Raw genomic sequence first — 8,268 nt, 5'->3', positions numbered from 1 at the left:
GTGCTTTTCCGCCTCATAAGTTTTTCCTCTATTACCAACTTGGGCCAACAATGTGTTTCCAGACCTTGGGTTTTCTTTAAATAGCTTAGCATTCGGATCAATGTGACGGCTTCTAATGGAAAGGAACCCACCTCCGCCAAAAGGATTTCATACGGAACTATGGTCTTGACTTTAAGATTGCATGTGATGAAGTGTTTTTGAATTCTTTCTACTTGCTGCCATTTATGTTTGGACATACTACCGCCCCACACTTCACATCCGTATAGAATTATCGTAGTGACCAGCAAACCAAACAGAGTTTTCATGGTCGTCCAATCCCATAATTGTACGTTCCTGCACTTGTTTTGTAAAGAGTATAACACCTTCCAGCCCCCTTGGATCCTTTTTGATCTGCAAGTATCCCAGTTGAGTTTGTTATGAAAATCGATGCCCAAGTATTTGTACTCTTCCACAATCTCAAGGGGGCTATTTTCAAACAAAAACTTGTCTTGTAAGCCCCTATTCTTCTTTAGTGAGAAGATCATAATTTTGGTTTTGCTAGTGTTAACTTGCATTCCTACATCATGACAAAAAAAATTTAGTGCTTTCAAGTGCTCTTTCAAACCTTTAGCTGTTCTAGCAAGAATTATGAGATCATCTGCATGTAAGAGCAATCTTATCACGAAGTGGGCCGGCTGCACCCCCTCACCATTGGTCTTGTTTATCCACTCTTCTAACTTGTCAATATAGAGCCCGAATAATGTTGGAGAAAGTGGACACCCTTGCTTAACCCCGATGTTGCTGTCAAAATCGTCTGATATCCCTTCTGTCGTTTTGATTTTAGCTTTGACCTGCTCATATAATCTGTAAACCGTTGACCTAAGTTCTTTAGGGACTTCCAGATCTACCATTCTATCCCATAGTTTATTACGTGCCATTGTGTCGAAAGCTTTTTTAAAGTCCACGAAACAACAAAAAGCCTCGTTCCCCAGAGTGTCCCAAACTTTCTCTATCAAATGTCTGAGAGTGATGCCGTAATCTATAGTAGAGTGTTTCGGTCTAAAGCATGCTTGCCCTTTTGCACGTTTGCCTTCAGTTTCAGCCCTGTTGCTGATTTTTTGTTCTACCAAGCTGCCAAATAACTTGCCAAATAGTGGATTGATCATGATGGTTCGGTAATTAGAAGGATTGTTTATATCTCCACTTTTGTGGAGTGGGATCACCACACTTGTAGTCCATTTTACAGGGAAACCTTCTCTATTGACACTGTTGAAAATCTTAGTGATGTGTGGTGTGAGGATTTCAACACCCCATTTTAAGTGTTCTGCTTGTAGCCCATCTATATCTTTCGCTTTACCAACAGCTAACCTCCTTATGCCTTGAATAATATCATTTTTGCTAAATAACTCCCCTATAGTCTCTGTTTCCATGGTACTATGTTCTCCTAGATCACATTCGTAGAGAGTCTTGGCATATTCCAGCCATTTGGTTCCTGTTATGTTATTCTCTATCTGAATTTTTCTTTGCTGAAGCTCTTTCCAAAATTTTATGGGGTTGTTTTTACCAAGATTAATCAACTCTATTCTTCTCTTGTTCACATACTCTTCTTTTTTCTTTTTAATCAATTGAGCATACTCCTTTCTACTTTCTCTGTTCATGTTCTTTTTCCAATTCCTTTTTGCCATTTTGCACTCCTCATCAAACCAAGGATTGGCCGGAAAAGTGTTCTTGGCTTCTTTTGTGGTCCTCAATCTTTTACACTCTTCTAATGCTTTAATGATAGTAAGAACAAGATTATCCTTGTCCATGAAATGATGTTTTTCAGACTCAAGATGGTTTCTCAGAACCCTAGACAGCCGCAAAAGAGAGTCTTGAAAAGTATCATGGTTTTCTTGTGTCATTAAAACTTTGCCAGTCGGAATCATCTTCCTCTTCTGTAAAGGTTTTGGGACAATATGTTGATCTTTAAAGTGAGTGGCCACCCTTATCAAGATGGGGTTATGATCGGATTTTAACTCTATGGGGCAATCTTCTATCTCAAAGTTAATTATCTTTGCGACATAATCTTGCGAGCATATAACATAATCAACAACACTTTGTCCATTGTATCTTTTGCATGTGATTCCACCTAATTTAGGCCACTTTTCCATACCATTGCATATAACCATGTTGTATAGGCAGCATAAGCCTAGCAATTCAACACCAAAATGATTAATCTTTCCCATGCTATCCTATGAAAATCTTTCCCATTTTTGTGTCCCTTCTTCTTCAAGCCAAACTAGATCTCTGCTTTCATTGTAACTCTCCTTAAGATTGAGAGTCTGGTTGTTTGTTGTTCTAGCATTGAAATCCCCTATTATCATTATTTCTCCTAAAGAGCTAAAGGTTGCTATGTCTTTTTTTAGTGCAACGAACGGGTCTTCTCGATCCAATCTATGTTTTTTATATATTTTTGAGCCTTTTGGAGCAAAGTAACATATAGCCACCCTTGTAGAAATCTGATTCTCTGTTATTTTTATCCAAATATATTGCTTGTTCACATCTTCTTTCTCTAAGTTTACAAATCTGCTCCAAGTTTCTTTTATTAGAACGGTGATGCCTCCATGCCCCTTACCATTATCTATCTTTTCATTCCATAGTGATACCTTCTTATACCCTTCAAAATCTAGAACCCTACATCCATCATGCTCATGAGTCTCGGTAAGCATAATGATGTCATTATCTTTAGCTATCGGCCCTAACTCAGGTCCTCTTCTCCAAGGATAACCTCTACACTTTCAGCTAACTATAGTTAAATGCTCCTGGATGGGCCCGAGTTCCTATTTATTGTGTGTGATTTTGTTGCTGATTTGGGCTTTGCCATTTTGTAGCCATGCCCACTTGTCGTTTCCTCTTGTTGTTTTCACTTTTTCCCATTCCTTCCTCCTTTCTTCTTGCTAAGTTACGATGAGGTCATCATCAAGATATATGTGCGTGCCTCTAAGAAACTTCTTCTTGTTGAAAATGATATTTTTATCCCCTATATTCCTCATTGTCACTCTAACATGTCTATCTTTGCCTCCTCTAATCCATTTTTGGATTCTTTGAGCTTGTATGGTTGTTCCATGCCAGTCTAATTGGTCTTTAAAGAAGTCTTTAACTAAATCCGTTGTTTTCTCCTGTTCTCCATAGTCTCCTAGCCCTTTGACAGCGATATTTGTTGCTTTCTCATTTCTTTCTTTTTCCTCTCTAATCTATCTCCGAACTTGTTTTTCTATGTTGTCAATAGGAGTGTTTGCTGGCCCCTTTACTATGTTAGCCCATGATCTAACTTCTTCGATCTGTTCTCTAAGTTGATTCTCTTTTATTTCCATATTGGCCATGGCATCTTGTATATTTTTCATTTGCAGGTTTTTGTCTGCTTCCGTAGCCTCTCCTTCTCCCGTAGTACTTACTGTTGTCCTCTTTTCCCCTACTTCTTTCTTTAACAATATTAATTCATACTCTCCTTTTTCCATATTAAATTGTAATTTTTGAATTTGTTCTCTAAGTGACTTGACCTCCGATGCTAGCTTCCAATTATCCTCAATAACTCTTTTCATTGTGATACTTTCTATTTGGCTCCTCTCTTCAAGTGCCCACACCCTTTCCTTCATAGCTACTAAATCGTTCACAAAGATGTTTGGATACCACATCATAGGTGTCCTTGTGGGGCTGTAATTATTTGGTAGCCCATCCTCCACTGTGTCTATCACCTGAGAATTATCTGGCTTCCCTTTACCGTTAATATCTTTGATATTATCAAACTGCTTAATTGTTTTAGAAATTTCAGTCGGCCTCAGACTTTGTTCTCCCTCCCTTGCACTGTCTGGGGTTTGTGGAATTGGTTTCGGAAGTAAAGCTGCTAACTTCCCTCTTTTTGCATTTTTAAACTTTTGTATCTGTCTCCACCTAATTATTCTTTTATATTGTTTGGCATTTACATAGATGTAGTTTCCTCCTGTGGGTGGTCCGCTGGCTTGTGATAAGCTCAGAGTGTTTGTAAGTAAATTACCATTTGTCCCTCCAAGATTGAATGAACTTGTGTGTCCGGCTGAGGGTCCTGGAAGAACGAGGAAGCTCCCTTGATTCCACTTTATGATGTTGTTGTGCATTAAACTATCCCTGTTTATCAGGACCAAGCCACTATTGCCAGAGATGTCATTGTGTTTCGTAGCTTCTTCCAGACTAGTTTGTTGTTCTACTGTTATGGGTGCCCTGACTATCTGATTCTCTGCCACCCTGTTAGTATCAAATCCTGTGTTATGCAAGGTGGACCCATCAAGTTCTGACTGTTCCTCTCTTATCTTAGGTTGATCAGTCAATGATACTTTTACAAGTATCTTCTCTGCAGATGTTTCTGTGATTTTCTTGTTTGTTCCGTCCATGAGGACCATATCGATCCCATTGGTGCCTTGTTATATGTTTTTAATGGTGTTTTACCATTGTAAATTTACCAATGCCAGGAGAAGTAACAAAGGAAGCCTGAACAGGTGCAAAATTAGATGCAAGAAAAAGGGAAAAGGTGTACCTGGGATCTGCCTGTCCGCCTATTGGAGGCACATAATGTTGTCTTCAAATGGAACCGAGCTGGAGCCCACTGAAAGAGAGGAACACCATATCAAGCAAAATCATCATCTAGAAGCCCGCCAATATCAAAGCCTTCAGTATTGGATGGTCCCACCGGTTGCTAAGATTATCGACCAAACCCTTAAATCTGCCCCTGCACTGATCCCGTGCCTTTGCACTGATCTTGTGCCTTTTAACACAACGTTTCCTATTTTAAATTAGGGAAACACTACTAAGCGTTGCAACCAATGTTTAATCATCTCAAATTGTAAGATTACTTTTTACAAAGTTTACAATTAAAAGTAGTATAATTTATTTAAAATTATAATTTAATGAAGTAATTTTGTAATGGTATTGGAGGATCATTTCGTTAGGGATTATTTATTGCTGAGAATTCTAAAAAGAGGATTGGGAAACTTTCTATTATTATAAGCATCTTCAATAATCAATAGAACTATTTTTTTTTTGTTGAAGTGGTGGGAACATTATAGATATTTTTGATATTTCATTTTATTTGTGTTTTTTGTATTAGAGTGTTATTGTGGTCTAGGGGTCCATTTCTAAGTAGCATCGTCAATCTTAGAAATTTTATTGAACTAGTAATACTTAATGTGTGTGTATTGAAATATAACCATATTGTAAACCCATCAAAAATATAACTATGAGCTTATAATCTACAAGTAAATCAATAAAACTAATAGAGCTCCAAATCAAATGCATGCAAATGAAACAAAGCATGCCTTCACACTCATAATAGGGTCGATAACATTCTTCTTTCATATTATTGATAATAACATTTGCTCTCACCATAAAGCATTTGTGTGACATAGCATAAAAGAATCCATTGTGGTTGATTGATGATGGAAGTATGATATCAATGAAATAATGATAATTTAGTGGGCTATGTGAAGCTCTAAGAAAGTCTTCTCCAAGCATAATAGATGTCTCGTGAATTTTCCTCGATAGGCAAAACTAGATGAAATAATCTCTTTTTATAAAAAAAAATCCCCAAGAGAATCAAGGGTTTTAGATTAGGAAGTTAAAAGATGAGTGGCCATGATTAAGAAGTTGTAATAACCCTCTAGTGCTTTTCTTTTTAGTGTTGATGTTAGAAGGTTTTAACCCACTTTTCATGTGTGTTTTGGTTGTTTTCATGATGGTTGCATATTAGTTATGGTGTTATTTATGGTTATGAATTACATACCATATACTTGCATGTGTATAGTGTTTGTGTGTGTATGTTTTACATTTCTACTTGACGTGTTTGATATGGTTTAGGGAAGTAATCGTAGTCATATGTGAGTTGGGATCTACGCAATGTACCAATTCCTGCCATTATTTGTTATATAGATATATATTTATACATGCTCGTCTTTGATGCAGGTATCGGGCATCGACTTCCTTAAATTGTCAAGATGAGGGTGCCTTATCGTAATATCTCAATGGTAAGAGGGAGATAACATACAAACTCAAATCATATCCTAAGCCATCATTTCCCTAAAATATGGATCAGTATCTAACAAACTATCCATCTCAATTCGTCAAAGGGATGTGAATTCATGAACCTAACTTTGACCATGATAGTCTTTTGAGTTATTTTTATGCAGTTTAATCATGTGAATTGTATCATGTGTTTACTTGATAAACTAAATCTATTAAGTTATATTAAATCTTATGGTTATTGGAATATCAAATGTTAGAGCATTTAAGTGTAAGAAATTAATTTAATATCTTTCTTTAATCAAAAGACTTAATTAAAAGTCTAATTACAAAATTAAATGAATTAATTAATTATTAAACAAATATCCAAAACAAGTTGCACCAATAATATGAAATAATTTTAAAAAACAAGCTGCATATTATACTCGACTCAAATGATTAATTATAATTTAATCATAATTCTAATCAAAATTGATGGCTCCCTCTGCTCCTCTTCATCGAAATCTTGCTCAAAAGGTTTCTTTTCCAATCCCTTGAACCTTGTTTACAACAGTTGAAAATCAATCTATGTTCTTCAAGAGGGGAGTAATTGATGGTCTCCTTCTCCTCCCTTCCATTTTGCTTATAGGGCAACTAAAGGTTTGACATTGATATTCCTATCTACCCTAGGTTGAATCAAGTTGATAGTTATATGGCTTGAGGCAATAAAAGAAAGTGGTCCTCTATAAATTTGCCCACTTTGGCAATTCTTGGGGATGCTCCTTTACATAATGAGGGATGGCATCGGGTTTAAAGGATTTGATAAGAACAAATCGACAGATCCCATAGAACACTTGTATGCAAGAACCTGTCATAGAGAGGCAAAAGACAAGAGAAGGCAAGGATTTGGCTCTAAAATGTGCAAGAATATATTATCAGATAAAAAGAAGAGTAAATTATACAATGGATCAATCCTTATAGAAGGATGTTGTAAAACCTAAAAAGGGAACCCTAAGAGGTAATTTAATAATTAATATGTAATTATTAAAAGGAAATGCATGTGCATAATGTGAAACCTTAAGTAGGGAGTAAAGGTAATCTAATAAATGTAATTAAATTAATCCCTTACTCTAACATCCCCTTAAGGTGAGCAACAATGCAACTACAAACAATGCATGAAAAGGTAAGGAAACTATAATGTTGAAAGCATAAATGGGTCCCGACAACATGACATGATGAGGTACCCAACACAACTGAATCTCTGAAAAAATGGAGAAATAGGGAAAACCACGTGGGAAAAATCCTACTAAAAAAAGACATAGAAGAATGCTAAAGCAAAAAGAAGGAATGAAGGACTCATCACTAAGACCCTCGAGGACAACTTCCTTCACCCCAAGCATAGAACGCAGCTGAAGATACCGCTAGGATACAAATGGTTTACTAAAGATGTTTGCAACCTACTCAATAGTGGGAATATAATCCAAGCTAATAGAGTCATCCTAAATCAAATGCCTTATGATGCAGTGCAAGGTTGGAGAATCCCCAAAGGAGATGTCCAAACCCCCAACAAATAATCATATAGTAGAAACACAATAACAAAACAATAATAATGCAATATCTGATACCAAATCACAACTCTTTATTCATAAATATAATTGATTACATACAATATGCCCAATTGTAAGGCTTTTTGAGTTAGGGCCAAATATTACAATATCAGTTCTACAAGATCCACTTACAAACTCGACCTCAGCTAGTCCATATCCACAACTAAATAAGAAAACCAAGAAAATCCACACTTGCACCCTCAAGTCCACCAAGCAATCCTCTGGTTCTTAAGTTGCAGCCATAGCTCTTTAAAATTTGTATCTGCTCAATCCCTTTCACTCCTCCTCTGAATGAATTCTCCAACTATGCTAAAGATTCTACAAAACTCTTTGCTTATACTCAACTAAGCCACAAGTCATCATAGTGCATTACAAACTAAATTAAATCCCTCACATTAAATATACGTTTAGCCACAAGTCAACCACAAGACAAATTAAATACCCATACATAAATTAAATTCCAAAAGTTGGCTCACAGACAATTCGGCACAAATAGAACCAAAACCAATATTGGCACTCGGCACATGAAGGAACACTCGGTCAACATAAGATTGCTACAATAACTTGACATCCCCTAGGAGCTATAGTAACTTGACATCCATTAGGAGCTAAAGTAACTTGACATCCATTAGGAGTTATAATAACTCAACATCCACTAGAAACTACAGTAAGTCGG

Source organism: Cupressus sempervirens, chromosome 10 (genome assembly GCF_028749045.1).
Source record: "Cupressus sempervirens isolate cs-2001-9-10 chromosome 10, ASM2874904v1, whole genome shotgun sequence".
Taxonomy (NCBI): Eukaryota; Viridiplantae; Streptophyta; class Pinopsida; order Cupressales; family Cupressaceae; genus Cupressus; species Cupressus sempervirens.
This window is presented reverse-complemented; position numbering follows the sequence as displayed.